The sequence below is a fragment of the Coenobita brevimanus genome, chromosome 64, assembly GCF_032717465.1.
Source record: "Coenobita brevimanus isolate Jiangsu-jjx chromosome 64, ASM3271746v2, whole genome shotgun sequence".
In the NCBI taxonomy this organism is placed as follows: Eukaryota; Metazoa; Arthropoda; class Malacostraca; order Decapoda; family Coenobitidae; genus Coenobita; species Coenobita brevimanus.
In genome coordinates this window covers 12,063,288-12,087,383 of record NC_137017.1, presented here as the reverse complement: position 1 = coordinate 12,087,383, position 24,096 = coordinate 12,063,288, and the positions used below count along the sequence as shown (strand labels likewise).

Below are 24,096 nucleotides of genomic sequence, written 5' to 3'. Positions count from 1 at the left end.
ACGAGGGTCATGTAGGGAGAGTAGCTGACCAATCTCCACAGGCATGGGTGACTGGTATTCATTATATACCTCTTCCATTATATCACCAGGGTGCTGTTAATCCTCGACCTCAGAAAGGATATCCATTTCTTTTATCGCAGTTAAGAAATGCTGTAGGTGGTAATAACTGGCAAAGCATCAGACATTTAGGTATTCAATCCAGTTCCTCTCTGCCCTATGATCCAGTACAAAATAATAGGGAAGTGGAAGGTTCCATTCAGTCTGCTGATCTTGTTCATGAAAACATTCAGTCTCAAAGATGGCAAAATAGTTATAGAAGGGAACATTCAGTGAGCACTTGTCCTCTTTTTGAGCTAATGAAAGCAAAAGGTGTTGAAATTTCTTTACATGCAACAAATGAAAAGTTTGAAATTAATATAAAAGGTCAGAGCAATGTATTTAAGCTCTTGGAGATGTCCCCATCTCACTCATTATCTTCTTTTGAGAGTGCTGTCATGTCACAAGAAAACATTTCAATTATGTCTATGGGAGGTGGGGGTATTGGTGCATCCAATGAACCACACTTGCAGGAGATAAGGGAAGTTTCCATTCCTTCAAGCCAGAGCATAACATCTGCAACTTCAGAAACACTAACAGCTGTATTTGAAAACCAGCATCATCCTGTTGACTTCACTGTTGCACACTCAGCCATAGGTGCAGAGGATATGTCAGCCTCATCTGCCATTCAAGTTCTTGGGAAATCGTTATCCCAGCCTGGTTTTGCAGGAGTGAGAGGGAGGGCAGACAGTACTGTCATGGATAGTGAAGATTTGAATTTCAGCCCTGTTGTTGATATTGAAGGTTTGTCACAGAAACATAGTGAATATGTTGGCAGTATATCACAGATGCATAATATCTCATTAGGAAGCCTATCTTCAGTTTCATCTGAGAATACAAGAAATGCAGAGCTTACTGCCAGTCTGTTCCCTCATTCTTCTCAGAATCAGAATGTGACTGAGACATCACTCTCAGATGAAGGTCATTGGGAAATGAACAATGATACAGAGATTATTAATAGTCAAGATGTGGGTTCATCTGAAAATGCTGGAATAAACAATAATGCATCAGCAACAGTAGATTTTGAAGTTAAAAGAAGCCCTAGTGAAGATTTTGAAAAATCAGAAGGTAATCATCGTTTTACTAGGAGTATCCAGTCACATTCTCCTGCTCATTCACCATTTCTGTCAAAGATTCAGTTATCATCACTGAAGCACATCCAGAGAGATCTGTCCCATCACACGCTGCCCAGTAGCCATACAGCTCGGAGTCAGATAAATGTAAGAGAAGCCCCAAATATTTTCACTGGTGCTGATGAACTTGATAGCATTATATCTAGTACTTCACAAGATACTCATGAAATGACAAATGAACAGATACCAAGTAAATCTCAGTTTAAAGCTTCTATGATATATCATCTTGGGGCATTTGGCCCATTCAATGGTAATGTTGGCAATGTTATAACAGAAATATCTGAAGGAGAATCCCAGGAGAGTGATAGAAATGAAGCTGTAGACTCAGTATCTGTTGATATAGCAGTGAAAGAGGCTGCAGAGGGAGATAGATTAAATCAAATAAGGGAATCTAGTCTTCCGGCACCTTGTGCTTTGCATGACCTGGTTAAGGATGAAGTGTCTGTAAATTTGCACTCTGTGGATAGTGAAGCATTTGAATTAAATGTCCAGGGAAATGAAAGTTTGGTTCAAATAATGGAAAAATTATTGCAGTGAAATTCCATTTGTTATGAGTACAAGTTCATCAAAAATTAATTTCTTTATAAAGTATGAATAAAACTGACCATTAGAAAGGGTTTTATTGATAATTCAGAGATCAGTAATTATCTTAACATACTTGGAATTTTTTTTTTAGAGTTGAATTACACAGAATTTTTTCTTTAGTACAATATTGAAAATTTTCTGAAGCCTGTGCTGAGAAGGTATAGCTGCTCATCATACCTCGTAGATCGTGGATTCACTTCAGCTTTTACCTCAGAATCTAAAATACCACAATGTTAATGATTGATCAATCTCTGCCAATAGCAGCAGTGCAGTCAATAAGGTTTCGTACGTAATTTTTGGAGTGTCTTTCCTCTCCTGATATTATATAAAAGAATAAAAAATTTATAAAGAAAAACAAGAAATGAACTGTGCATACACCTTAATATTAACAGTGGAATTCAGGTGTAATTGACTTTGAATCATATGGTTGAGTTCACGTTACATCAAATCTTTTCACGGAAAGGAATTAGTCTGTTGACTGAGTTGTTCTCATTTACAGTCAGTGCTTCCATATATTGTTAGCTGCTGATGCTGGATCCCCTTGTGTGATGCCAACACTTTGCCCTCACACATTCCCTTCCCCCCCCCTCCCTTACATCATTGAAAGGTGGTGGACTGTGTAAGCAATGTAAGGCATACATGAAAACGAGGCTATATTTCAGTACTGTAGTAATCACATATTGACTCCTAGGTCAGTCATATACCATACTGGGTATAGTTATGTCTCTTGTTTAATTAGAGTTAAAACAAATATCACATACCTCCTGGTACAGCACACTTTAAGTCTGTTAAGCAAGAAATACTGTACCTTGGTAGGGGAACTGTTGTGAAAGGCAGTGTTTTATACAGGAAAGGTAAAGCTGTAAAAGCCAGTCCCATATTACCTCATGTATGGCATGCTTTGTGTATTTAACCTTCCTCTGAGAAAGGTTTCCGTAGTCAGATAAAATAGCATAGTGTGAGCTTGATAAATTTCTAGATACCAAAATGGTAAAGTTGCTGAATGGGTTAATTGAAATAAGTTGTAACCCCACCACACTGAGGAGTCTGATTCAACTAAAGCTACCTAGTATTACTTTGCTAGAATGAAATTCCAAAGTATCCCTCACTCTGTGGCATTAAGGCAGTGCTGAAGCATTGGCTTTATATTTATATGATATCATAAAAGAGAGAAAGTTTAGATATTCTTGTTTGGTAGCAGGAGGATTATATGCTATATTGCCGACAAGCTATTTTCCTTAATGTGTAGTAAGAACAGTGATTCAAACATGCCTTTGTGATTTTAAAGAAGATTGCTAAAAGTCCTCACCCATATGCTCGTGTAGATTTATGCAGACCTGAAAAAGTGTGCCGATTGCTTGTAGACATCTGTATAATTTTTTCTTATTCAGGTGTTCATAGATGTGTTTTATTGCTGTAATCCTTATGTTAACATATGTCTTCCATTACTTCTTGTCCTATGGAGCATTACACGTGCTTGTAAGTAGTGACCTGTATTTGTAGTGTGAACAGAAGTGGATTTGCCAGTTTAGTATTGTATTTTATATGTAATAATATCAAGTGTTTGTTAATACAGTATTCGTGTTTTGTTCGTATAGCTTACTATCAGTTTGACACATTAATATCCCACGTTCATTTGTGATGATGAAAGTTTGATTTATGGTGAAGTTAATGTAGGTAATTTTCAGATAAACTAGTACTTATTTCTGATGTCCTTTAAAGTTTAATGTGGTATTGTACTAATATTGTAGTGTGACAGATAGCTACATTCCATAACCCTGTAATACAGCTAATTCTTCTTATAAACCCCTGCTGTAGTGTATATTACCAGTATATGAGTAAAATTATATATCAGATTAGATACCACAGATATTAATCGTGGGTAACTGTAGTTCTGAAATGTTCATTATTACTAATTTCCAAAAAATAAAAATCAGTTTCATGAGGAAAGAGTGAATATTGGTAATACCTTTTAATTATTATACGGTACATATAATTCAAGCTGCCTTGCACAAGTGCATGCATATATTTCATAGAAAGAAACCATTAAAGAAAATATAACTTTTAGTGAAGAGATTCCTTTGGTAGCTTTTGTTTTTGTACAATAGCTGATTTCTATAAGTTTCCAATGGTGTACATCTGCTTGGCTGCACCGTGGTATCAAGAACAGAATTTGAGTATGTTATTTTAGTAAGTTTTTTCTATAGTTCATTGAAGTCAAGTTATTGAAGAATGGTGTTAAAAGTAAACAAGAAGCTTCTGTGCCATAGATAAGCCTCATTGTAATTCATCCACATTATATCATGTTGGTTTTAACCAGCAAGAACAGTAAAAAAGTCTGAACATGAAGTATTGGTAAAATATGGTTTGTTTCCATTGGTAATTAATACAATACTTTGCAAGTCATAAAGTCATATGGTAAAATGCTTAGGTGTCATACCTTTATGCATGTCTGAGTCTTATTTGGTAGTGCATCTTACATCCTTATGAAAATACTTCAGCATCTCTACACACACTGTATTCTCACAACTCATATCTTTCTGAAACACTCAAAATCCCTTTTAGTATGATGATAATCTATACTGCTGTATTCTTACCAAATACTGGTATCAGAGAACCCATTGCTTTAGCCCTTTGTTATGACCTTTCACTTTTACATAATGGTAATTAAATGTATTCATACTATAGTCGTGGTGCAGGACTCTGAGGTTGTCATTACCGCACCCTGGCAGCCTAACTGTCAGCATCCGATTTTGTATCATATTATACACGAATCATATTATTATGCACGAATATTATTATACACGAACGTATTATATATGAATCGCACACGTATCATATTAGACACAAAATTGGGTGCACAGTTGGTGTGTAGGTTGTCAGGGTACTATAATGACAACCTCAGAGTCACATGCCGCGATTAGGGTAGAGACTAATACAGACAGGTACCATTTGGCAATACAGTACAACATATCATCATTAATCAGTACATAATTTTCCATCCATCCATCATCCAATCCCATGTTGCCCCATGAGGAGCATAAGAGCCCATGGCTAGCCATTATGTGAGCAGTAAACCCCATCCACCCCTTGGATATAAACCTGCACTGGCTTAGTCTGATTGGAGCTTCTTAATTACTCACTAAACCACCAGGTGCCATAATTTGGTTATATGGTTACACCCAGCATAGTAAATGATTTCTTGGTGTACAGGAAACCATTTGGCTTGTCACTCAGTGTAGAGTTGCCCATAGGCAGAAGGAAGAGGAAAGAATGAAGGAAGATTACCTTTATTAAATGCCTTAAACCAACCACTCTCCTTTATTTTAGAATCAGATGAATATACTGTAACTGGAAAAAAAAAAATGTTTATTTTATCTGTCTATCTATCTGTCTATTGCCAGACGCCTCAATCCCGTTTGGGGTGGCCACAAACAAATCGTCTCCACGTTGTCCTGTCCCCTGCCATTTCACTGCCCTGGTCCCAACTCACACCCCCCTCTCTCATATACCTCTCCACCCCATCCCTCCATCTCATCCTCGGCCTCCCCTTCCCTCTTCCCCCCTCCACCTCACTCACATCCACTCTCTTCGTCACCCTCCATCATCTCCACATGGCCAAACCACCTCAGTGTGTTCCTCATAACACTTCCTATCACATCCACATCCACACCACAACGCTCCTTTATATCCTCATTCGTCAGCCTGTCTCTCCATGTGACTCCACAGGCTCCTCTTAAATAACTCATTTCCACTGCTCTCACTCTTGACTTGTGTCCTTCCAACAATGTCCAAGCTTCACTTCCATACGTTAGAGTTGGTATCACAATACTCTCATGTAGTAACTTTTTCACTTCCATGCTCACATCCCTGTTTCTTATCCTTCTTTCAAAGAACCAGCAACCTTTCTTCCCTGCTGTACCCTTTCAAGCACTTCACCCTCCAAACCTCCATCCTTACTCACACACTACCCAAGTACTTAAATGTACTCACATTTTCCAGTTCCTCACCATCCATCCTCGCTGTACATTCACTGACTTCACCTCTCTCAGAGACCATCACTTTACTCTTCCCTACATTCACCTTTAGATTCCGTTTCTTGCACACTCTCCCAAACTCATCCATCAAGCCTTGCAGCTCCCCTTTGTCTTCACTCAACAACACAGTATCATCTGCAAACAACAGTACAGGGAGTTTACAAACACTATCCTCTCTCACCAGGGCCACTCCAACATCCACTACCCTACCTTGTACCTCTTTTATTACCCCATCCATGAACAGATTGAACAACCATGGAGACATGACACATCCCTGTTTCAACCCAACCTCCAAAGAGAAAAATTCACTTAGTTCACCATCCACATGCACTGCAGCCTTAGCACCATCATACATACTCTTCACAGCATTCAACAACTTTCCATCTACTCCATATATTCTTAATACTTTCCAAAATCCTTGTCTATCCATCCTGTCATATGCTTTCTCCAAATCAATGAAAGCTGCATACAACTTCTTTCCCTTCTCTAGAAACTTTTCCACTAAAGATCTAAGAATGAATATCTGATCTACACAACCTCTTCCCTTCCTAAAGCCTCCCTGTTCTTCTCCAACTAATTCCTCTGTTCTTTCTCTAACTCTGTCAATAAGTATCCTACCATACACTTTTCCTATTATACTAAGAAGACAAATCCCCCTATGATTACCACACTTCTTTTTCCCCTTTTCCGTTGTACAAGGGAATAATTATACCTGACTTCCAATCCTCCGGGACTCTACCTTCCTCCCAGGCCAATCTGCACATCTTCCACATCCATTCTACTACTATCTCTCCCCCATGCATCAGCATTTCATCACACACTCCATCAATTCCTGGGGCTTTCCCCAATTTAACTTTCTTCATTGCTTCCACAACTTCTATCCTACTGATTTCTTCCTGTCTTCTCACCTCCTTCCTTCTCCCAGCCATTCCCCAGCCACTTATACTTGCATTACTTCCATCCTGTATGTTCAACAATTCCTTAAAGTGTTCTCTCCATCTGCTCATTTTTTCTCCCTTCTCCACTAGTAATCTACCATTTTTATCTTTTACTCCCCTGCTAACCTCACTTCCACCCTGTCTTACTTTCTTCACCTCTTTCAAGAACATGTTCTTACAGTCCCTCCACTTTACACTCAAATTAATCTTTTCACTATCAAACAACTTGAGAAGGCCTTTCATATTGTAGGCTTAATGAAAGGTATCTCATCCCTCTATATTATTTACCGTCAGTTTGATTGACTTTCAGATGCAAAGAAGATTCCTTTCTTATAATTAGTGCTCTTGTCAGTACCCTCATTGTTTCCCAGCCACTGATGAACATTTATAGAGATCCATATATACATCATACACATGCTTACACATCCTGATAATGTTTTAGGGTAACTGTTTGCTCTATAAAAGGCTTTGCTTTCCTGCTAAGTTCATGGCCTTCTACACAATGGTTATGACAATAATTTAATGATCTTTCAGTGCTTGGTAAGCTGTTCTCTTGTATGATTCCTTGTCATCATCATCATCCAGACCTCCTTTCCCACCTTAGGGCAGGGTGAGGAGTAGCAACATCCTTTAATGTTTTGAAATTGTTGCTGCCCTCCATCTTCATGCATTCTTTGCTACAATTCTCTTCTCAATCAGGTTCTTGATATCAAGTGTGTCCATTATACAATTCAACATTTTTGCAGTTTGTTTTTCCATACTGAGAATGTCTCTTGCTATGTAACTTTATTATGCACAGGTGATTGTAGTGGTAGCAAGAAGTCTTCTATGTTCTAATGTGCTGCTGATACCATACATGTTTCCTCTTACTGATCATCACCTCATCCATTAGCTACTTTACTGTTCTGCTTTATAACATTCCATCTGTTCAGTATACCCTTTACACATTCTTGTATCAATCATCATCTCCACTCAGGTGCAAACTAGATGTACTTGGGAGCCTGAGGTTAATCCTGCTTAGAATTACACACTGTACTTTTGCCATTTTATTTTCCGTTCATTTAAGCTAAGCTTAAAAAAAAAAAAAAAAAAAAAAAAAAAACTATAATTTGTAAGAAAAGATGCAGAATTTTCCATACTTATCTTTTAGGGCCTTACTAGCCCCAGTTGAAATGTGCCCCTCTCTCCTCTTTCTTCTCACTAATAAACAGAATGGAAATGATTCAGAATAGGAAGGTACAAAAGTTGGAGAACAGTCAAAAATGTGTCTAGAATCATGCATCTGTTCATTTAGGCAACATTTATTATTTATTTAGACCTTGGGAATTTTCAGTTCTGGCCCACATGCAGACATGTGACACACTGTCTCAGTTGATTAACCCCTTACCTGCGGCAATGGCTGGACCGCGCCGTGCCCCTGCCGCGGGGATAGCAGTGCTCTAAATACACGATCAGTTAGCTACTTCCAGGTCAATGGAAGTATCACTTATCCTTTTCCCCCTTTTTATATATATTTTTTAGTATAGAATAGGTCGTAAGGGATATTTCAGTGGGTAATGAACAAGGAAAATTAGCGACCAAGTGCACGTGGGGTGTTACCAGGTGATAAATTAGCTACTTCATGGCCAATGGCAATATCAATTAGTCTTTTCCTTTTTCTATATATATTTTTTAATATGAGCATAGGGCATAGGGTACATTTCAATGGAAAAAGCGAATGGAAAAAAACGGCCAGGAGTTGCGTTGTCCAGCCTGGCTGTAGCTATGCGAGGGGAGGGGTTAAGGGAGGGGAGGTGGGGAGGCGAGGCAAACTCAGAAAAATGGCTAAATTGGTAACACTGGATGCGAGTACTAGCGGTATTAGCAGCGATGCCTATAACTACACACTGGCAGTACTAATAGATTATACAAGACTGCACTTGAAAGCCGGGGCAATTTTAAAAATCCCTGAATCACAAAAATGACTCCCCATGGTATGGTACTTATGTAACGAGCGTCACGAAAGTGACGGTCCGTGGGTTAGGGGTTAAGTCACTTGCAACATGTGTGGGGTAGAGATAATATCATTAACCTGTTCCATCCGGTGATTTGTTACGGTAAATATTTTATCCCTACATTCGAGATGGCCGTATTTGGGTTAGGAGAGATTTGGAACTGGAGGAGCTTGATTTAGCCTTCCTTAATGCTTAGAGATCATTCCCATGCTAAATAAAATCATCCTATGGTGTCCTGATTAAACTAGAAAATAAGTCATTTGGTTGAAAGGGCCAACAAACGAGTTGTAAGAGGGAGGCAACCAGTGCCCTGAGCTTCTCTGTACATAGAGTACAGGTCTCCCTCACTATTCGATTGGGTTACGTTCCTGAAAACTAGATCGAATAGTGAACGATCGAATAACGAACTTAAGGTTTAATAGGATTTAATTTAATGCGGACCGCTACATTAATATTTACCAATAAAGAGATGGAGAACACTTTTCCACGTCACCCAAGGTGGTAGTGTAATAGACGCGTTATTTTTTTTTATACAGTGGTTTCCCCAGGAGGCCTATATCCACTGGAAAGATTAGAAAAATCAAAATCACAAACGCGCTAGGCTAAGTCCTGCACGTAACTTACCTTTCATGGCTGCGGTACACTCTCAACTCAGAGACTCTTTAGTCTTCATTAAATCACTGGAAGGAAACTTGCTCCTCATCGTCAGCAGTGGCAGGGCTTGATGAATCCTGGATGTCAGTGATGGATGATGACACAGTGGCAGAAGTGGATGGAAGAAATGCGGCATCAGAGCTTAGCCTAGACGGGACAAGGCGGGAATGAGCGCGAGAATGAGCGGGCTTGGGTACGATCGCTCAGCCAGAAAAACAAGCACGTGATGCGATGTGTTTGTTTACGATGCGTACATTTACTTTTATGTAAGCGATCGGATAATCGAGCGTTCTCAATCGATTAATGAGGGATTGGTATCAATAAATATCGATCGTATAAGCGAAATATCGAATAGTGAGGAATCGAATAGTGAGGGAGACCTGTACTCCATTTATGTGATTCCATCCATCCTCATGCATTTGGTTCCTTACTTTCCACACTGTCCTTTGCTTTCTTGGATATTGACCTCTTCAGTTGGTATTTTTTAATTTTTATTTTTATTTATTTATTTATTTTTTTGCATGACTGCTCGTAATTGCTGTATTCCTGTACGAATATCCCTCTGCATTGATCAGCAGTCATTTTCATTTACTACTGTGCACCCTTAGCTTTACCTGCGAGTCATTGTCATTTACTACTGTGCAACCTTAGCTTTGTTATCTATAGCCATATGCCTGAATCCCATAAGGGACAGCTGCGAATAGTTTGCCTTCGTATCATTCCGTCCCATGCCGTTTGCTCCCAGATACTTCTTTACTCCATTCCTTCATATCATCCTTGGTCTTCCCCTCTTCCCCTCCCTCTACCCCCTCCACCTCATTCACATACACCGTCCTAGTTCGTCTCACACTCTCCAACCTCTCTGCATAGCCAAACCACCTCAGTGTATTTCCCCCTAATACATTCTATCATATCCACATCCACACCACAACGCTCCTTCACTTCCTGATTTGTCAGTCTGTCTCTTCATGTAACTCTACATGCTCCTTTCAGATAACTCATTTCTTCTGGTCTTACTCCTGACTTGTGTCCTTCCAGCAAGGCTCAAGCTTTGCATCCATACATTAGTGGGGATCATTTTACTGTCATGCAATGACTTTTTTACTTCCATGCTCACTTTCATATTTCTTATCACTGCATTCAATGAACCAACAATATTTCTTCCCTGTTCAAGCACTTCATCCTTTAAACTTCCATCCTTACTCATCACACTACCCAAGTACTTAAATGCCCTCACATTTTCCTTTTCCTCACACCAGCCACACTGTGCAATCAGTGACTTCATTTTTCTCGAAGACCACAACTTTACTTTCCCCTACAATCTGTGCCTTACATTCTTTCCCAGAGGCATTCACCAAGCCATGCAGTTCCCCTCTGTCTTTAATTATCTCCAAACAACAGACCAGAGAAGTTCCGAAACACTATCCTCTTTCATTAGGGTCACTCCAACATCCACTGTCCTACCTTGTATATTTTTATAACTCCACATGTATACAAATTGAGCAGTCATGGAGACTTGACACATTCCTGTTTCAGTCCAACATTCAGATAGAAAAATTTACTCAGTTCACTATCCACATGCACTGCAGCCCAAGCATCCTCACACTTCCTCCTCACGACATTCAGCAGTTTCCCATTTACTCCAATATTTTTTATATTTTCCAGATTCCTTGTCTGTCCGCATTATCATATGCTTTCTCCAAATTCTTGAAGGCAGCATACTACTTTGTTCTCTTATCTAGAAACTTTGCCACTAATCACCTTAGAATGAATGTCTGGTCTACACAACCGCTTCCCTTCCTGAAATGTCCCTGTTTTTCTCCAACTAATTCCTCTGTTATTTCCCACACTCTGTCAGTAAGTATCCTACCTTATACATTTCCAGTTACACTAAAAAGACAAAACCCTAATGATTATCACACACTTCTTTTTCCTCTTTTCCTTTGTCGTCATCATCATCATCCGGACCTCCTTTCCCACCCTAGGGCAGGGTGAGGAGTAGCAACCTCCAGACAGCCCAGGTTTGCCCACTCCAATAGGCCACATTTCCATTCACTTGTCATTCAAGCCCCTGGAATCCTGGCTCTATCTGGTACACCAAAAACATTCTCCACATTCTGTAACTTCACATAACCATATCTGATAGAGTCAGTGTGGACGCTTTCGCATTAAAAAGGGGTGCCAAATTCCTGATCATGCACTTCTCTCAACATTCATCCAGCCAGCTTGATTTCTGGTCAGTCCCCTAGCCTGATTGACTTCCATACCTCTCTTCCTCACACAGTCATCCACTATATCCCTCCACTTTCTCCTTGGCCTACCTTGCCTAGTCCTTCCTTCAAATTTGCTTAGATATTCCTTTTTCACCACTTTATTGTTATCCATTCTCTCCACATGACCATACCATCTCAGTACACTCTCTTCGATTCTGGTGTCCACAGACTTCTCACTCCACATCTATCCTGAATCACATTATTTCATCCTATCCACTCTCTGCACTCCACAAACATTCCTCAGCAGTCCCATCTCTACTGCTTTCACTCTTATCCTGAATCACATTATTTCATCCTATCCACTCTCTGCACTCCACATACATTCCTCAACAGTCCCATCTCTTCTGCTTTCACTCTTGACTTTTCATTTTCATGCCACACCATAATCTCACATCCTTATGTTGAAGTTGGCACTAACACACCTTCATGTATGCCTCGTGCAGCTGCAACACTCAAAGCTTTGTTTCTTGTCAGGGCCTTCACAGCACCAGCTGCTTTCCTTCCTTGTCACTCTACTTTCCACTTCTTTTGCATCTTCCTCTCCTTTCTATCATGGTACCCAGGTATTTGAACTCTCTCCCTAATTCGAGTCTCTCTCCATTCACTAACATCACACTGGGAGTCACGTTCTCTCTCAATAACCATCACTTTACTCTTTTCTGCATTTACTGTCAAGGCACAATGCTCACAGTCATCAGTAAAACTCTGCACTAGTCTACCAAGTTTTTGTCCAGTATTTGTAAGTAGTACTGCATCATCAGCATACAACAATTTTAGATATTCCATCCATCACCATTCATTACCAGCGCCATCCCTCTGTCCTTTACCCGCGTTTTTACTTCTCTCATCACCTCGTCCATATATATATTGAACAACCATGGGGACATCACACAACCTTGTTGCATGCCCACACAGATCATGAACCATTCACTGAGATGCCCATTTACCCATACACATGCTTCACTACCATCATAATAACTCTTGATGGCACCTAGCAGCTTACCATGTACACTTTACATGCGCAAAACCCTCCACAGTCCTTCTCTGTCTACTTTGTCATATGCTTTTTCCAGATCCATGAATGCCATAAACACCTTACAGTCCTTCTCACAAGCCTTCCCCACTATCTGTCTTATTGCAAGTATTTGATCCACACATCTTCTGCGACTCCTACAGCCACCCTGTTCATCACTCACTAGGACTTCCGATACCTTTCTTACTTTCTTTATAATAATTCTTCCATATACCCTCCCTACATCACTCAGTAGACTTATGCCACGGTAATTTATGCACTCACTTCGCTCACCTTTATTTTTGTACAGGGGTACTGTACAATCACAGCCTTCTTCCACACTGCAGGCACAGTTTCACTCATCCATGCCTTTCCCTTTGTACAGGAGAATAATTATACCTAAATTCCTATTCTCCGGGACTCTACCTTCCTCCTAGGCCAGTCTGCATGTTTTCCATATCCATTCTACTACCATCTCTCCCCCATGCTTCAGCATTTCACTACACACTCCAGCAATTCCTTTACCTACCAACACTTTATTGAACATCTTCATACTTCCTGTGCCTAATAAGAATATTCCAAGAGTTGAGAAAAAGACCAGATAATGTGAATCAGTAATTCTGACACATAAATTAACTACATTTAGAGAACAGGATATGACTGCAGAACAGGTGTTTGTGATTAGTCATTCAAGAAATCATATTGATATCCATAGGAGGGAATAAAAAAAAATGAGTAAAGATAATAAAAAGAACAAATCAGAGGAGTGTTTCTTTGATGGTGAGACAAACTTAGGACACTGAGTTAAAAAAATTTTCGGCATCATACTTGTGAATCTTCAGTAAAGCCTTGTCATATTTGTCAGGAATCATGTTGTCATTATTTGAGGAAAATAATAAACAGCTTGGGATATATACAGATTTATTGTGGATGAACAGTGTATGAGAGTTTCAGATAAGAGTAGTGCTGTCCTAATCATGAAAGATTTATTAAAATATCACCTTTACTCTCTGCCCTTGTAGTGCAGTGCTGCAGTCAGTTTCTCCTATTTAGTAGCATTCACACAAGTTTAGACCATTAACTACTGATACTCAGATTGCATGAACTTGCAGTGTGCAACCTGAAAGAAGATGTTCAAGCAAAGCTAAATCTGGACTTAAATATCCTTGCCAGGTGTAACTCAGATCAACAGAGATGAGGAATAAGGAAAATGTACGTTACTGGTACGTGTAACTAGATTTTTGCTCTCTCTCTGAAGAGGCATTATGGTAGTTTGTTGTTTAAAAACATGGAGAATACTGTCATGTCATGCTGACAATCTTTCAGAGACCATAGCAAAAATAGAATCTAATACTCCGGTAACTCATTTTAGTGTGGGTTATATTACAGCTCATTTCAGTTTGGGTTATGTTACTCCTGTTTGGTGGAAGTCTCAGGGACTTTTTGATTTGGAAGATGTTAAAGTGAATACAGGACAATAACTTTACATTTCCATGCTTATGATAATTTGTTGAATTGGTAGGGGGTCAGTCAAGATGGTAATCAATACAGGTTGGGTAAATTTTGGCAAAAACTATGCTAGTGAGAAAATGCAACAAGCAGTAAGGTACTGTACATTACAGTGTAGTTTATGATTGTTAACCCATGGCACTGGGGTGCCATCTTCATTTTGTTCTTGCAATCATGATAATCTTATTCAGCTTAGGTTTAGACTGCCCTGACTGGAGGAAATTTAACAATATTAAAACCCTTCCTTCAGTATGAAAGACCTCTCTGAGTTGAAAAAAAATCATCTCGTTGCTACAAGAATAAATTAAATAGGACATCATCCAGATTCAGTGGTTTAACTAATTGTAGAGTGCTGTACCCCTGTGCCTTCAGTGCAAAATGCAACTTTACAAATTATACCATTGAAAGTTTCATATTACAGCATTGTTATGTTAAGGTATAACACCATACCTCAGGATTTTGTATTCATGTTAGGAATACATGCACACACATCTCTGTATACACAGTACTTATACTCAACTTGGAAATTTAATTTTTTTCTCCTTGTATCAAAACTCCTGAAATGCCTAGCTCTGTTGGGGCACTTTATACAGTGACTTCTTGCAGTATGCGTGTGTCTTTTTTATATCTGTATTGCTGTTGTCTTAATTTTACTAAGTTTAATGGAGATCTTTCACAGTGAAGGGATTAAAGTTAATATCTGTTAGTCCCATCAGTATGGTCTATCTTGTCCTGGCTACCATCACGTAATTATATTCAGCTTTGGAGAGAGACATTGCACTTCAATAGAGTTAACAGAGAATGTCAGGACATAAAGTATTGTGCACATAATGTATGTCGTAGACATGCCGAACAACTTTTATGTTGTACGACCCTCTACATTCTTAACCCTTCAGGAATTAGATTTTTTTTTGTTTATTAAATGTTAGATTTTCTTTATATCTATCTATCTATTTCTTTATTTCTGTAATAATTGAGTATATGGGATGTACTAGTGTAGTTATCATCACTGAAGCTCCACTGCAGTGTACCTTATGCATTAGAAATTGAAAGCCAGTGTAAAATACAGTATATCTTACTACGGTGAAGGTTATATATATGAAATACTTATTAACTGGCAAATCCACTACTGATTTTTTGTAATTTCACCTTTAATACTTTATATTGTTGCATGTTTTATGGAGGAAATTATTATAGTTGTTACAAAATCATAGCAAAGGAAATAGCCTTGGTTACACATCACCGCTGGCAAGGTAGGTACCATTTCAATTGTTCTTTACTCCTCAAGTGTGAAAGGTATAACGGATGGTGTCATTGTTCTGAAGTGCAGCATTGGTGATAGGAGGTGTCTGTGTTTATCATTGTCTTGACCCTGTTCTTTTGTTTTTGCACTTTTGTGTATAGTTTATTCGTATATTTACCTCGTAGAGAGTATACTTTTTAAACTGAGCAGAACTGTACAGTCTTTACTCCTTAATACTTTCATCAGCACATTTACACCTGCTGCTATGAGTACATTAATGTTGTACAACAAAGTATTGCACATTCCTCTTGTCAGGTTTGTAACAGAAGCACCATTTATTTTAGAATTTGTGATAATACAGAATTAACTTGCTAGATCAACACAATTTATGACGTCTTTATAAAACATGCCGCTATAAACATAATATTTATGCACACCCACGGTCACTGAAACTGTACAATATCGACCGCTAGAGCCGAAATGTGAAATATCTTTGTGAGATTGTGGTGGTGTTAGATACTGGTTAATACAGTACATTATTCGTACACAAAAACAGTAGTATCCAACATACATTATTGCTCCAGCCGTACGGTATTTGTTATAATGAGCATAATTAATAAAATAGTTTTGGTTTGTGAGGTTTGTGGTAGATCAGATGTAAAGGATACAATACCGAGAACTTCTTTTTTCTTCATCTGGAAGACTTGTTACAACATAATAGTTACACCAGCTTGCCAATTAGTTATAACAGGAAAACATTCAGGACAAATTATCAGATATTTATATATTGTCTCGGTCAGTATTCCCTTGACGTCGTCTTGAGCCGTATAAAAACCTAATGAAATCTTTGAAACAAATCAGCTCTGCTAAATTGGTTGGGATCTCGTATATCATTAGTGTAGAACACCTGAAATGTAAAGGCCGGGACAGCATATTAGCGACTTGTTTTCCCGAGCACTTTAATATCCTTTGCTTGATTAGTTCGTTTCATCACACTTTATTCTTGTATTCATTACCACTTTGTCAGTGATTTTTCGTCAGTTCAGCACTTTTTCTAATTTCCGATAGTATTGCCGAGGAAGATTTTGAATGGTGAATAAAGGCTTGAAATTTCAGGAAATTCTTGCACTTGGGACTGCGACAGCGAAGCATTAAGGAGATAGAAGAGGGGAGAGGTAGGAAGGGGAGAGCCATGGAAGATTGATTTAATGTTAAGAATACGCAAGAAAGTTGGAAGAGGGGAGTGAAAGAATAATCGAGCGGGTGGGAAGGGAAGAAAGGTGCAGTAGAAAAAGGGAGAACTAAATTTGTGTGTGTGTGTGTGTGAGAGAGAGAGAGAGAGAGAGAGAGAGAGAGAGAGATGGGCAGACCTTCTTGCCTCCAGCGTGGCCCAACACAGACTGGCGTTTTCAGATCTTTATTCGCTCCACCCGCAAACGTCTCTCCGTCTGCCTGTCTGATACCACCTTGACGCACACGTGTACACTCTCGCGTACACCCGTGCAAGCTTTCATCATCGTCGTCATCCGAACCTTATTTCCCACAAGAAATAAACAAGACAGCGAAGTCGGACATTATTTTTTTCATATGCATTGTCAGTGACCAGGAGAACGATTTAGGCGCTTGAATATTTGATTCTCGGCTACCGCCGCTCTCATGTGTGACCTACTCTGACACGCACCGCCGCACAAGCGTATTATAAATGTATTAATGTGGGAGGGAGAAAATTATTTAGAGTTAGACTTAAAGGTAAAGGAATCTCGATACTTTTCATGTGTAGGCTACTCTCCTCGGCTCATCTCTACGGGCGTAAATGTTTCTCATTGTGTTTTAAATGTGTGAGTGTTTATTAATTAGAAGTAAGACAGTTAGTAAGACTTGAAAATGTGAATTTCGGCACTTCACAGTATTTTCACTCCATAATATTCTCTGGTGTACAGCCATGCAAGCGTACATATTTAAGCAGGGTAGTACAGGTGCGTATTGAATTACTCATTTATTTTTGGAGGAAGATTCTTTACTTCCATGGAATATCAGACATTTCCTCACTTTCTTGTGTAATCACTTTCTCAAAACACGATAGGACGTATCCTTGGAAACCTTTTCATGCGATTTTGTTAACTCTGAATTCGGGCGTGATAAGAGTTTAAAAAGGTAGCTAATATATTTTTTATGCAAAGAAGCAAAAACCAAGGAATGAATACCAGCAAAGAAATAGGTACAGAAATAAAAACTGAACGAGGAAAATTCAGCAGCTTTAATAGAAGGCATTTTCTTGTGACAGACTCATGACGATTATATTCAGCTGTAAATATGGGAACAAGACTGTAATTTAGATTTTTACTGAATACCTGTAACGGCTGCCCATAATGTTGCGCTATGTAGTCTATCTATCTATCTATCTATCTATTGCCAGACGCCTCAATCCCGTTTGGGGTGGCCACAAACAAACAATGTAGTCACCCTGAAGTAATAATAATAATAATATTAATAATAATAATAAAACGTTTCTGAGTGACTTCAAAGGAATTCGTAAAGAGAAACAAGGAAAAAAATGTTGAAGTGTACGATCAGACAGTCCTTCCGGAGAACTTGTTGCACCATTCAGTTCTTGTGTCCCAGAATCTCGTCCTGCCATACAACCCTGAGAGAGAGAGAGAGAGAGAGAGAGAGAGAGAGAGAGAGAGAGAGAGAATCACTGCTTGCGATATTGTGCAACTTGGTATGGCTCGTTAAGTAATAAAAGTGAGCTATGAAGTGATAATTATTTATAGCCTACTTGCGGTTCGAATTCCAATGCATTTTGGTAAGATAATACGAAAATTCAGTTTATTGCAGTAGTAATATGTAAATCTGTTGACGTTCCAGAAAAATACGTTTGAAACTGTCATTACACCGCAAAGGACGATACTCCCCAACGTCAGGAATGAGATAGGCGCATTGTATATAAGTGATGTGAGATGGTTTACAGTAACTTCTTCATCCGTTGACATTGTATTAAAATAAAACTAATAATGCAGAGGGAAGAGACTGGCTAATGTATGCCCACCATCCAGTAGAGTGATATTAAAACGTAGAGACCTATAGTAAGCAGAAACGTGAATACTGTACCATTAATCCTTGCGATTTGTGTTACTAGGACATTGTTTGAGTAGGTGCAACCCAAGGCTCATCTAAATGTGAACCCGGTGGAGTGCACGCGTAGATTCCAGTCCATCTTCCTTTGTGGGGATAGGAAAGTGAAGTATAGACGTTATAAAGTAGTGAAGCCATCCACATCGGTGCCACCACAGGAAGGCGTCCCTTTCCTGTCCCTCCATGCGCTGTAAGTCAGGCATTCCTACCACAGGAGTTAAGAGCTTACGAGGCCCGCTCTCCTCAAGGACGGAAGTTGTCCCATTACTTTTATTATAGGGTCTGTAAATCCTCACATGCCGTCACGCGTCCCAACACACACACACACACACACACACACACACACACACACACACACACACACACACTTAATACCTCAATTCGCACAGCTTTAAGCATCTTCTTGATCTTACAAGCCACCGATAGTAACGTTTTGTGCTCGACTGTAACTGAGATTCTTAAATGCGCACCCAGCTCCTTGCAAGAAAACAGGCAAATCGACACTTACTAATTAACTGAACTTAAGGGTACATGGGGTCTAAGGTTTAATATATTTACAGTGAGGGGTCTGCTAAGCTCAAAAACGTAATTTGCAGTAGCAGCAGTAAAGCTTTAACGCGGCGTAATATGGAAGTGATTAACCCATCCTGTACGAATTTTTTTGTGCTTCCACCCGCCTGACGATTTTCCTCAGCTGAGAGACCTCTCATAGTGAAGGGGTTAAGCCCCTGTCACACATACACGACTCAAGGCTCGACCGCGGCGGGACTCAAGGTCGTGTCCTAGTTGGTTCCCACTCCTCCCGACTGGCCCCGAATCTAATCTGCTCATGACTGCCTCACGACTGGTCGTGACGTCCTCAAGAACGCGACCAGATCACAAGGCGACCGCGAGGCAACCATGAGGAGACGGAGCAGCGAGTCTTCAAATTTGAAATTTTAACGGATTTTTGTCAGCCACGACCGCCCAAGAACGCAACACGACTGCGTGACGCATTCGGGGAATGCACGACGACCCCCCCGAGCCTCCCCCGACTCGGGGTATGGTTGCAGTCTGATCGTGGTCTGGTCGTGGTCGGCAACTCGTTACGCAGTCGTAACTTTTTTTTGTCGGCGACTGCACGCTGACACGCAACAAACGCATCACAACGCATCCGATTGAGCTAAGACTGCTTCAGGACTGACCAACGACACTCCCGACTACGACGCAACTGTGACCTTACTTTTGGCAAGTCGTGAGGCTCGAGAAGTCGTCCAGCGGTTCACGACCGCCCGCAAGAGTCCGGGCTTTGTCAAAGAATCAAGGGACGACCGATGACAAAAGCCGTTACGACCTTGAGTCGTGTATGTGTGACAGGGGCTTTAGGGACTTCCCTCTCAAGTACATGCCCAGAAGTCGTGCCCCATGTTCCGTGTGAAAGATGTTAATATTATTGGAGTTAGAATCCAAGAGTCATCCTTGACGATCATCTGGGATCAAGTGCATTACTGCAAACCCACTCCCTTAAGTTTTCTCCGTTGCGGTTCAACGAATCTTGAACGAGGAAAAAAAAAAAGAAATTTTGTTGCCAGCGCGAGGCTGTTCCACAAATGACGGGAAAGCTGCGACGGGAAGACCAACAATGCCTGGGAAAGTTCTGTGGAAGGCTAAAGGATGGTGAATCTTGGAAATGGACGACAGTTGTCAGTCCACACACACACACACACACACACACACACAAACACACACACACACACACACACACACACACACACACACACACACACACACACACACACACACATGTATAAGACGAGGAAAAATGTCAGGATATTGAAGAGTAAATAATCTAGAGAAAGAAGAGAGAGCGCTGAGCTATTAAGTGGAATCGAGTTGAGGGAGAGAGGGTGGAGAATATTGAGATGACTGTTGAGAGTTCCACAAAACTTTAGACTTCAGGACAGGGAAGGCTTTCGAGATAGAGTAAACAAACAATAACTGAGGATGGAGGAAGAGTGCCGAGGTATTAAAAACGAACAGATGATGGAAGAATTGACGAAATTCTGAAAAAAAAATAAGACGAGATATGAGTAGTACATAAACTTGAACAGGAGATGGAACAGGTGTGTCAGAATATTAATAATTTACCAACAGACTAACAGGGAGAGAAGGGTGAAATGTCGAAGTATCAATATTATCATTATGAGAAATCTGTCCTATTAAATATAATAATAATAATAATAATAATAATAACAGTAATAGTAATAGCAGTAGTAGTAATATATATATATATATATATATATATATATATATATATATATATATATATATATATTAGTTGTAGTAGTAGTAGTAAAGCATAAAATAAGAGGAAACAAGACTTCATGGTATAGGTTACCATAGGTGATTTCAAGCTTCTTAACTAGGAATATATATATATATATATATATATATATATATATGGCTCTGGATAAGTTTCTTGAATTGTAAGGGTTAGGTAGAGGCTTCCCTAACCCCTTCACTATGAGGGGGTCTCTCCAAGGTTACACAAAGTGGTCCGGTGATAAGAAATCAGAGTAAAAGCGAAAAAGGTAATCAGGCCCAAGAGGTTAACAATACACTTCTCTGATGGTTACAGAAATTAGAAAAAAAAAATCTCGCACTCAAAGGATTAAAGTCTTCAGTACAGTGATGTATTGTGTTTTATTATTGCCACTATCAAACAAGAACTTCAGTTTAGAAGAGCCCCGCTGGTAGAGAAGAATTTATCTAAATCTCCCCTCTCCCCCTCCCCCCTCCTCCGAAAAGTCAGTCCTGAGCTTAGTAAAATGTACTAGAGATAGCAAGAGTAAAATGAACGTGACGTCTGGCTGAAGGGGTTGAGAGTAAACAATGAATGCGTAGAGGACTTGCGCAAGGTCGAGCAGTATCAGGCGTTATATTTACAAAGGATCTCTTTCATGGACCGAACAACTCTAGTAATGTATCTAGGCAAATACCTTTTCATGGTCTTGTCTGCTGTAGTATTATATTCGGGTCAACTCCGGACGATTTTATTCAGCTGAGGCCGAGTATGGGAGCCTGAGGGTGTTAACCTTTATTTTTCTTGAATAACAAAAGTCTCCGTGGTATTTTTTTACTGGCATAACCTGGCGGAATTTTGGATGGTTGGATATTTCCCGTATTAACTGATATAATTGTGAAGTGTTTGGAGGCTGAATTAATATCAGATAAACCAGTGTGTGTGTGAGAGTTATTTTCTGGCATAATGTTGGGTGCTCGTATTGTGTATTGATTCATCCTAGGTTTGTTTGTGAAGTGTTTGGAGGCTTTCTGAAGATATATGTTCAATATTAACGAGCAGTCATATACACAAGTTAAGCTTAAGAAATTTGACATTCACTTTAGTTTGGTTGAAGTGTTGGTGGTTGGATGGGTGAAGATGAAAGTATTGAGCATTCCTGGGTGAAGGTGAAAATAATAAGCAACCCTAGGTGATGATGAAAGTATTAACAAGCAATTCTGAGTGAAGAAGAAAGTATTAACAAGCAATTCTGGGTGAAGAAAGTATTAACAAGCAATCCTGGGTAAAGATGAAAGTATTAACAAGCAATCCTGGGTAAAGATGAAAGTATTAACAAGCAATTCTGGGTGATGATGAAAGTATAAACAAGCAGTCCCACACACAACTTTAAGCTTAAGAAGGCATGTGAATACGGAGCCAGAGGGTACAGCGTAGTGTGGTGCTGGTTTATTCCTAGTAAGAGTTTAGAAAGAAGCGGTTTTTATTTCTAGTAAGAATCTTTGGAGCGTTAAGTCACGAAATTCCGAGGAGTGTATATAAAAAAATTCAAGGCTGTGGGAGTTTATAGATGCTGCATTATTAAGGCTGGTCAGGCTGTCATCTTATATAATTTTTAAGAAGAAAAAGTTATTCTTCTGTTTAATGTTGGTTTTTGTTATGGATACTCCCCCCCCCCCCCGCCGCTCTCAAAAAAACAAAAATATCGGTGACGATAAAGAAAATTTGGTCATCTGCGTAAAACAAAGGATATGAAACAGGATTAATTACTGTCGAAAGTTCTAGCCCGAGAGAGAGAGAGAGAGAGAGAGAGAGAGCGGATGTGGTGAAGAGGGACTTACGAGTAACCACACAAAATTGACGGGAGCATTAAACTCTTCAGGGCCAATTTGACGGACTGTAGAGTAGTTAGGGAGATAGAGAGGTAGTTGTGAAGTGGAGGGAAAAAAGGAGGAAGGGATGATGGTAGTGGAGGGTGGAGGAGATGCTTGGAGGGATAGAGAAGAAAGGGATGGTGGAAGATAGATGAGAGAGAGAGAGAGAGAGAGAGAGAGAGCATGATGATGATGATGATGAGGATGGAGGCAGTGGGAAAATGAAGGAAATGGTAGGTGATGACGGGAGGTGAAGAATGGAAGAGAATGGAGAGAGAGAGGTGAAGGGAATGATGACGATGTTTGTGAGCACGTGTGTGTTGAGAGATGAGAAAGGAAGGAGAACGTTTTGATGCTCATGAAGGATCATTAGGAGGAGAGGGTGGTAGAGGGAGCGTAACGTTTTAGCGAGACGTTTAGATGGATGAGAAAACCTGGGGTCCAACAGGATTTATTTTTACACGGAGAGTAAGAGATATAGGAAGATTCTGCGCTTTTCGTTGTCCTCCCCGCGAAAACCAGTCATACTTACGAAAATTAAGTAGATTGTAAGTTTGCAAATCCGGGTGTCAGATTACAGAGGTGCTGAATCGAAATGTGCTGGGGCCGTTTTCTTGTGAGCTTAAAAGGTTAAGCTGTTCTCACTTGAACAGGTTATCTCTGAACAGTGAACATGCCATGTTAATATACTTGTAGTTTATTCAGCCTTCGTGAGAGCAAAACGTTACTGATAATACAGAGGTAAATTATGAAGTTTAATGTACTTTATATATGGAAAAGAGTAAAGTACTGTAGGATCTTCTGATTCTCAAGAATAACAGCCTCAGTTTTGTGTTGTAGAGCTTTATTTGGGGGGGGGGGGTAACATTATAGGATTAGTCTGGCAGCCCGGCGGTAAGAGGAATGTAGTAAACACAATATCATACTGAAGGGATTAATATTAAAACCCATCACTATAAGGGGCCTCCTAACCTACACAAAATCTGGCGGTAACGAAAATAAAACATAGGCCGTGGTACGTCTTATCTTGGCCGACATGGCAAGTAAAAATTATCAAGTCCTAACCACCGTATAATGCCGTAGTCGTCAGTCGCCGTTTGGGACAAAGAAGCTAACTGTGTATGTACTTGGCTTTTCAACTGAAAAATCGTCTGATGTAACGATGGAGGCCTCAAGTAGCGCAGAATACTGGAGGTTCAGTAGAAAGAAGGCAGCGCAGGCGAGAGTAAGCGATGAATTGCAAAGCAGCCATATCTTTGAGCTTGCAGACAGTGTGCCGGCATGCGCATTTATCATCCAGTCCCGACAGGGTCGCAGATTTTTACATCCCGC

The 24,096-nt window shown here is 39.8% G+C and overlaps 1 protein-coding gene across 3 annotated transcripts in view; it reads left to right on the top strand.

Annotated features, from left to right (window-relative positions):
• dome (cytokine receptor domeless) overlaps nt 1-24,096 on the top strand; it is a 351,827-nt gene that overhangs the window by 205,308 nt on the left and 122,423 nt on the right. The window lies entirely within an intron of this gene.